We start from the raw sequence: 9,977 nt of genomic DNA, 5'->3' as shown, positions 1-9,977 counted from the left end.
ATTCCACGGTTGTAGACTTGTTGGTTGTCGTTCCCTCCTGTTGAGCAAGGTAAGAATTAGTAAGAGCTTTTGTAACAGGTTGAGAGTGAGCGCCTTGCAGTTGCTACATCCTAATAGTTGTAGGGCTTTTATTTCTTCACCTGTTTTCTTGTTTCCCTTGTCTTTTAAACCATGTCAGGATCAGAGGATGTTAATAAGAGGCCACAATCTCCTCGCACCAAGGGCATCATTCAACATTTTACAAGGCAAGTGCAGCTGCATACAGAAGGACTTGATCAAGATTTACAGGTGACCAATGACAAGATTGGGCAATTGGAGGCCACCCAACTTGCCTCCAACACCAAGCTTACAGGATTGGAAGCATCTGTTGCCCATATGGATAGAAGCCTTGCTGCTCTTCTGAAGCGTTTTGATGACTTCCACACGAAAGACAAAGAGCACCATAATGAAGACAACAAGGACGAAGAGCGACTCGAAGATAATTATGATGATGATTATACTGTTGATACTGAACATGATGCTCATGACACTCGTGACCGACGTCGCCTATGCCATAATCATAGAGGTATGGGTGGTCACCGCCGACGTGAGGTACCCAATAATAATGATGCTTTCAATAAGATAAAATTTAAGATACCTCCTTTTGATGGTAAATATGATCCTGATGCATACATTACTTGGGAAATTGCCGTTGATCAAAAGTTTGCATGTCATGAATTTCCTGAGAATACACGTGTTAGGGCTGCTACTAGTGAGTTTGTTGATTTTGCTACTGTTTGGTGGATAGAACATGGCAAGAAAAATCCTAATAACATACCACAAACTTGGAATGCTTTGAAACGAATCATGAGGGCCAGATTTGTCCCTTCTTACTATGCACATGATTTGTTAAATAAATTGCAACAACTGAGGCAGGGTGCTAAAAGTGTAGAAGAATATTATCAAGAATTGCAAATGGGTATGTTGCATTGTAATTTAGATGAGGATGAGGAACCTGCTATGGCAAGATTTTTGGGTGGGTTAAATCGTGAAATCCGGGACATTCTTGATTATAAAGAATACACTAACGTAACCCATTTGTTTCATCTTGCTTGTAAAGCTGAAAGGGAAGTGCAGGGGCGGCATGCCAGTGCCAAGAATAATATTTCTGCAGGGAAAACTAATTCATAGCAGCCCCGCATGACTACTACTCCAACTACACGTGCTCCTATGCCAACATCCAGCTACAAACCTCGTGCTACTTCCGCAAATTCAGTGGCAAAGACGACCCAGAAGCCTGCTGCGAGTGCTTCATCCATGGCATCTACAGGTAGAACAAGAGACGTTCAGTGTCACCGGTGCAAGGGATATGGACATGTGATGCGTGACTGTCCAAGCAAGCGTGTTATGGTCGTCAAAGATGATGGTGAGTATTCCTCTGCTAGTGATTTTGATGAAGATACACTTGCTTTGCTTGCTGCTGACCATGTAGGAAGTGAGGAACAACTAGAAGAGCAGATTGGAGCAGAGGATGCAGATCATTATGAGAGCCTCATTGTGCAGCGTGTGCTTAGCACACAAATGGAGAAGGTGGAGCAAAATCAGCGGCATACACTGTTCCAAACAAAGTGTGTCATTAAAGAGCGTTCGTGCCGTTTGATAATTGATGGAGGTAGCTGCAACAACTTAGCTAGCAGTGATATGGTAGAGAAGCTTGCACTTATAACCAAACCGCATCCACATCCATATCACATTCGATGGCTCAACAATAGTGGTAAGGTTAAGGTAACGAGATTGGTGCGAATTCATTTTGCTATTGGATCATATCATGATGTTGTTGAGTGTGATGTTGTGCCTATAGAAGCTTGTCATATTCTGTTAGGTAGACCATGGCAATTTGATACAGATTGTATGCATCATGGTAGATCAAATATGTATTCTCTCATACACCATGATAAGAAAATTGTTTTGCTTCCTATGTCTCCTGAAGCTATTGTGCGTGATGATGTTGCTAAAGCTAAGAAAACTAAATCTGAGATCGATAAAAATGTCAAATCTGTTAGTAGTAACAAAGATGAGATAAGATTGAAAGGACATTGCTTGCTTGCTACTAAATCTGATATTAATGAACTGGTTGCTTCCACTTCTGTTGCCTATGCTTTGGTATGCAAGGGTGCTTTGATTTCAGTTCACGATATGCAGCATTCTTTGCCGCCTGCTATTGCTAACATTTTGCAGGAGTTTTTGGATGTTTTTCCAAGTGAGATACCAGTGGGGCTGCCACCAATATGAGGGATTGAGCACCAAATTGATCTTATTCCTGGTGCATCTTTGCCAAATTGTGCGCCATACAGGACTAATCCGGAAGAAACGAAGGAAATTCAACGACAAGTGCAAGAACTACTCGACAAAGGTTATGTGCATGAGTCCCTTAGTCCTTGTGCTGTTCCTGTCATTTTAGTGCCTAAGAAAGATGGAACATGGCGTATGTGTGTTGATTGTAGAGCTATTAATAATATCATCATTTGATATCGACACCCTATTCCACGATTGGATGATATGCTTGATGAACTGAGTGGTGCTAATGTGTTTTCCAAAGTTGATTTGCGAAGTGGGTACCACCAGATTCGTATGAAATTAGGAGATGAATGGAAAACTGCTTTCAAAACTAAATTTGGTTTATATGAGTGGTTAGTCATGCCTTTTGGGTTAACTAATGCACCTAGTACCTTCATGAGGTTAATGAATGAGGTTCTGCGTGCTTTCATTGGAAAATTTGTTGTAGTCTACTTTGATGATATATTGATTTACATCAAATCTATGGATGAACATCTTGATCACTTACATGTTGTTTTTAATGCTTTATGAGATGCACGTTTATTTGGTAACCTTGAGAAGTGCACCTTTTGCACCGATCGAGTGTCTTTTCTTGGCTATGTTGTGACTCCACAGGGAATTGAGGTTGATCAAGCCAAGGTAGAAGCAATACAGGGATGGCCTGTACCAAAGACTATCACACAAGTGCGGAGTTTCCTAGGACTTGTTGGTTTCTATCGCCGATTTGTGAAGGGCTTTAGTACCATTGCTGCACCTTTGAATGAGCTTACAAAGAAGGAAGTGCCTTTTTGTTGGGGCAAAGTACAAGATAACTCCTTCAATATGCTAAAAGATAAGTTGACACATGCACCTCTCCTCCAACTTCCTGATTTTAATAAGACTTTTGAGCTTGAATGTGATGCTAGCGGAATTGGATTGGGTGGTGTTTTGTTACAAGAAGGCAAACCTGTTGCGTATTTTAGTGAAAAATTGAGCAGGCCTGTTCTAAATTATTCTACATATGATAAGGAATTGTATGCTCTTGTTCACACATTAGAAACATGGCAGCATTACTTGTGGCCCAAAGAGTTTGTTATTCATTCTGATCATGAGTCTTTGAAGCATATTCGTAGTCAAGGGAAATTGAACCGTAGACATGCTAAGTGGGTTGAATTTATTAAATCTTTTCCTTATGTTATTAAGCACAAGAAAGGGAAAGAGAATATTATTGCTGATGCTTTGTCTAGGAGATATACCTAGCTGAATCAACTTGATTACAAAATCTTTGGATTAGAAACAATTAAGGACCAATACCTTAATGATGCCGATTTTAAAGATGTGTTGCTGCATTGTAAAGATGGGAAAGGTTGGAACAAATTCATCTTTAGTGATGGGTTTGTGTTTAGAGCTAACAAGCTATGCATTCCAGCTAGCTCCATTCGTTTGTTGTTGCTGCAGGAAGCGCATGGAGGTGGCTTGATGGGGCATTTTGGAGCTACGAAAACGGAGGACATAGTTGCTGGTCATTTCTTTTGGCCAAAGATGAGAACAGATGTGGAGAGGTTTGTTGCTCGTTGCACGACATGTCAAAAGGCTAAGTCACGGTTAAATCCACACGGTTTGTATTTGCCTCTACCTGTTCCTAGTGCCCCTTGGGAAGATATTTCTATGAATTTTGTGTTGGGTTTGCCAAGGACTAGGAAGGGACGTGATAGTGTGTTTGTGGTTGTTGATAGATTTTCTAAGATGGCACATTTCATACCCTGTCATAAAACGGATGATGCTACTCATATTGCTGATTTGTTCTTTCGAGAAATTGTTCGTTTGCATGGTGTGCCCAACACAATTGTTTCTGATCGTGATGCTAAATTTCTTAGTCATTTTTGGAAGACTTTATGGGGAAAACTGGGGACTAAGCTTTTTTTTCTACTACATGTCATCCCCAAACCAATGGTCAAACTGAAGTTGTCAATAGAACTTTGTCTACTATGTTAAGGGCTGTTTTAAAGAAGAACATTAAGATGTGGGAAGATTGTTTGCCTCATATTGAATTTGCTTATAATCGTTCGCTGCATTCTACTACAAAGATGTGCCCATTTCAGATTGTCTATGGTTTCTTGCCTCGTGCTCCTATTGATTTGATGCCTTTGCCATCTTCTGAAAAACTAAATTTTGATGCTACTAAGCGTGCTGAATTGATGTTAAAACTGCATGAAACAACTAAAGAAAACATAGAGCGTATGAATGCTAAATATTAGTTTGCTGGTGATAAAGGTAGAAAGGAACTAATATTTGAACCTGGAGATTTAGTTTGGTTGCACTTGAGAAAGGATAGGTTTCCTAATTTCAGAAAGTCTAAATTGATGCCTAGGGCTGATGGACAATTTAAAGTGTTAAAGAAAATTATTGATAATGCATATAAACTCGATCTTCCTGCAGAATTTAGGGTTAGTCCCACATTTAACATTGCAGATTTGAAGCCATATTTGGGAGAAGAAGACGAGCTTGAAGTCGAGGATGCCTCAAATGGAAGAGGGGGAGGATGATGAGGACATCAACACCAACGATACATCCACGCCGACACGAGTACCAGTTTCTGGTCCTATTACTCGCGTCCGTGCTCGTCACATTAATCATCAAGTAAGTTCACTCTTGAGTTCGTGTCCATCATATTTAGACCATGGAGACGCGTGCACTCTTGTTTTGGTTAGGAACCAAGGAGAGGACCGAAAGGGACAAGGATTCGCGGAGGCTGAATTTGGACACCAGGACAGCTCCAACTTGTGATGGTCACCACAGTCGCATACGGACTCGGATTGGGGCGTTCAAGTACTTCATGGAATCCTTACGAAGTCTATTTTCATATGGATCTGGAATCAAGTCCATATCTATTTTGAGGCGGCCGCAATGACTGAATTATGACTGAGAGCTTGTCTGTCCAAAGGTGCTGCGTCACCTTAGTTTGGTCCAATGGGCCATGTATCAAGTTGGGTCCATTAGGGACACGTCCTAGGGTTGGAGAACGACCCCAACACTCCCCTGGTCGTTCCTTCCACCTTCATATACTCCTTAGCCTCCATCAAGAATAGTCGGGTTTTGTTTAGATCAAGTTTAGCTCTCGCTACTTGCTTGTAAGCGCGCGTGCTGGATCAGCCGCCCGTCTTCTTGTCTTCGGAACCCCACCTTAATTGAGATTGAGTTTGAAACTTTCATCTACATCTAGTAATTCAGTACTTGCTATACTTGTTCTTGCTAGTTCTTCGATTGCTTGCAGGATGAGTGCCCTAGTGGCCGGGTGACGCGCTCCACAAGATCGTGGCAACCATTGGAGGTGGTGTATCGGTTGCTAAGGCGCAGCTTGGAAGGCTATAGTCGGGCCGTGAACGTCGTCTCCACCCATCAATCGAGTTATCCCACACCTCTCATTCAAAGATCAGGAACAAACCCTAGTGGGATCTTGTCACCTAGGAGTTCCATCGGGTGCGTCTGAAACGATGTCCAAGCCTATTGTACATTCGACGCAAACAGTGCACCTATCTTGCGTCAAGATTAACACTATCTCTAAACGGATCGACACAACTTTCCACTTGAGCCTCATCACCTAGTGGTACCATCGAGTGCGTCCAAAATGATTTCTAAGCCTATGGTACGTTTGGCACAAACCGTGCACCTATCCTGCACCGACACTAACACTGTCTCCAAAGAGAAAGAAGTGAGGTTCCACATGACCCACGTCCCCTAGGAGTTCCATAGGGTGTGTCCAATATGATTTCTGAGCCTATGGTACGTTCGACGCAAATCGTGCTCCTATCTTGCGTCAGGATTAGCACTATGTCCGAAAGGACCGAAATGAGCTTCCACTTGAGCCTCATCACATAGTGGTACCATCAGGTGCGTCCAAAATGATTTCTGAGCCTATGGTACGTCTAGCGCAAACCATGCACCTTTCTTGCACCGACACTAATACTGTCTCTAAATGGAAAGAAGTGAGATTCCACACGACCCACCTCACCTAGGAGTTCCGTTGGGTGCATCCAAAATGATTTTCGAGCGTATGGTACGTTCAATGCAAACCGTGCACCTATCTTGCATGAAGATTTGCATTATCTCCAAATGGACTGAAATGAGCTTCCACTTGAGCCTTGTCGCCTAGTGGTACCATCGGATGCGTCCAAAACGATTTTTAAGCCTATGGTACGTCTAGCGCAAACCATGCACCTATCTTGCACCGATACAAACACTATCTCCAAGCAGAAAGAAGTGAGATTCCACATGACCCACATCTCCTAGTAGTTCCGTCGGGTGCGTCCAAAACGATGTCCGAGCCTATGGTATGTCCGACGCAAATCATACACCTATCTTGTGTCAATATTAGCACTATCTCCAAATGGACCAAACGAGCTTTCACTTGAGCCTCGTCACTTCGGAGTACCAACGGGTGCGTCCAAAATCATTTCTGAGCTGATGGTACATTTGGCGCAAACTATGAACCTATCTTGCATCGACACTAACACTATATCCAAAGAGAAAGAAGTGAGATTCCACATGACCCACGTCACCATGGAGCTCCGTCGGGTACATCCAAAATGATTTCCGAGCCTACGTTACGCTCAACGCAAACCATGGACCTATCTTGCGGCAAGATTAGCACTATGTCCGAAAGGACCGAAATGACCTTCGACTCGAGCCTCGTCACCTAGTGGTACCATCGAGTGCGTCCAAAATGATTTCTGAGCCTATGGTACGTCTAGCGCAAACCATGCACCTTTCTTGCACCGACACTAATACTGTCTCTAAATGGAAAGAAGCAAGATTCCAAATGACCCACGTCACCTATGAGTTCCATCGGGTGCGTGCAAAATGATTTCTGAGCTGATGGTATGTTCGACGCAAACCATGCTCCTATCTTGTGTCAAGATTAGCACTATCTTCAATTGCACCGAAATGAGCTTCCACTGGAGCTCGTCACCTAGCGGTACCACCGGGTGCGTCCAAAATGATTTCTAAGCCTATGGTACATCAAGCGCAAAGCATGCAAGTATCTTACACCGACACTAACACTATCTCCCAATGGAAAGAAGTGAGATTCCACATGACCCACGTCACCTAGGAGTTCCATCGAGTGCATCTAAAATGATGTCCGAGCCTATCATACATTCGACGCAAACAGTGCACCTGTCTTGCGTCAAGATTAACACTATCTCTAAACGGACCGAAACAACTTTCCACTTGAGCCTCGTCACCTAGTGGTACCATCGAGTGCCTCCAAAATGATTTCTGAGCCAATGGTACGTTTGGCACAAACCGTGCACCTATCTTGCGCCGACACTAACACTGTCTCCAAAGAGAAAGAAGTGAGATTCCACATGACCCACGTCCCCTAGGAGTTCCATCGGGTGTGTCCAATATGATTTCTGAGCTTATGGTACGTTCGACGCAAACCGTGCTCCTATCTTGCGTCAGGATTAGCACTATGTCCGAAAGGACCGAAATGAGCTTCCACTTGAGCCTCATCACATAGTGGTACCATCAGGTGCGTCCAAAACGATTTCTGAGCCTATTGTACGTCTAGCGCAAACCATGCACCTTTCTTGCACCGACACTAATACTGTCTCTAAATGGAAAGAAGTGAGATTCCACACGACTCACCTCACCTAGGAGTTCCGTTGGGTGCGTCCAAAATGATTTTCGAGCGTATGGTACGTTCGACGCAAACCGTGCACCTATCTTGCATGAAGATTTGCACTATCTCTAAATGGACTGAAATGAGCTTCCACTTGAGCCTCTTCGCCTAGTAGTACCATCGGGTGCGTCCAAAACGATTTCTAAGCCTATGGTACGTCTAGCGCAAACCATGCACCTATCTTGCACTGATACTAACACTGCCTCCAAATGGAAAGAAGTGAGATTCCACACGACCCACGTCTCCTAGTAGTTCCGTCGGGTGCATCCAAAACCATGTCCAAGCCTATGGTACGTTCGACGCAAATCATGCACCTATCTTGTGTCAAGATTAGCACTATCTCCAAATGGACCGAAACGAGCTTTCACTTGAGCCTCGTCACTTCAGAGTACCAACAGGTGCGTCCAAAATGATTTATGAGATGATGGTACGTTTGGCGCAAACCATGCACCTATCTTGCACCGACACTAACACTATATCCAAAGAGAAAGAAGTGAGATTCCACATGACCCACGTCACCATGGAGTTCAATCGGGTACGTCCAAAATGATTTCCGAGCCTATGTTACGCTCAACGCAAACCATGGACCTATCTTGCGGCAAGATGAGCACTATGTCCGAAAGGACCGAAATGAGCTACCACTTGAGCCTCGTCACCTAGTGGTACCATCGAGTGCGTCCAAAATGATTTCTGAGCCAATAGTATGTCTAGTGCAAACCATGCACCTATCTTGCACCGACACTAACACCATCTCCAAACGGAAAGAAGCAAGATTTCAATTGACCCACGTCACCTATGAGTTCCATCAGGTGCGTGCAAAACGATTTCTGAGCTGATGGTATGTTCGACACAAACCGTGCTCCTATCTTGTGTCAAGATTAGCACTATCTTCAAATGCACCGAAATGAGCTTCCACTGGAGCTCGTCACCTAGCAGTACCACCTGCTGCGTCCAAAATGATTTCTAAGCCTATGGTACGTCAAGCGCAAAGCATGCACCTATCTTGCACCGACACTAACACTATCTCCAAATGGAAAGAAGTGAGATTCCACATGACCCACGTCACCTAGGAGTTTCATCGGGTGCGTCTAAAGCGATGTCTGAGCCTATCGTACATTTGACGCAAACAGTGCACCTATCTTGCGTCAAGATTAACACTATCTCTAAACGGACCGAAACAACTTTCCACTTGAGCCTCGTCACCTAGTGGTACTATTGAGTGCGTCCAAAATGATTTATGAGCCTATGGTACGTTTGGCACAAACCGTGCACCTATCTTGCACCGACACTAACACTGTCTCCAAAGAGAAAGAAGTGAGGTTCCATATGACCCACGTCCCCTAGGAGTACCATCGGGTGTGTCCAATATGATTTCTGAGCCCATGGTACGTTCGACGCAAATCCGTGCTCCTATCTTACGTCAGGATCTGTACTATGTCCGAAAGGACAGAAATGAGCTTCCACTTGAGCCTCATCACATAGTGGTACCATCTAGTGCGTCCAAAACGATTTCTAAGCCTATGGTACGTCTAGCGCAAACCATGCACCTTTCTTGCACCGACACTAATACTGTCTCTAAATGGAAAGAAGTGAGATTCCACACGACCCACCTCACCTAGGAGTTCCGTCGGGTGCGTCCAAAATGATTTTTGAGCGTATGGTACGTTCGACGCAAACCATGCAGCTATCTTGCATGAAGATTTGCACTATCTCCAAATGGACTGAAATGAGCTTCCACTTGAGCCTCGTCGTCTAGTGGTACCATCGGGTGCGTCCAAAACGATTTCCAAGCCTATGGTAAGTCTAGCGCAAACCATGCACCTATCTTGCACCGATACTAACACTGTCTCCAAGCAGAAAGAAGTGAGATTCCACACTGTCTCCAAAACGATGTCCGAGCCTGTGGTACATCCGACACAAATCATGCACCTATCTTGTGTCAAGATTAGTACTGTCTCCAAATGGACCGAAACGAGCCTTCTCTTGAGCCTCGTCACTT

General features: G+C 44.0%; 1 pseudogene; it reads left to right on the top strand.

Moving 5' to 3' along the window:
* Positions 1-567: 567 nt before the first annotated feature.
* On the top strand, positions 568-1,861 carry LOC136534547 (uncharacterized; annotated as a pseudogene).
* Positions 1,862-9,977: the final 8,116 nt, after the last annotated feature.

This window comes from Miscanthus floridulus, unplaced genomic scaffold (assembly GCF_019320115.1).
Source record: "Miscanthus floridulus cultivar M001 unplaced genomic scaffold, ASM1932011v1 os_2034, whole genome shotgun sequence".
NCBI classification, from domain to species: Eukaryota; Viridiplantae; Streptophyta; class Magnoliopsida; order Poales; family Poaceae; genus Miscanthus; species Miscanthus floridulus.
The sequence above is the reverse complement of the archived record's forward strand: the minus strand, read 5'-3'. Positions and strand labels throughout refer to the sequence as shown.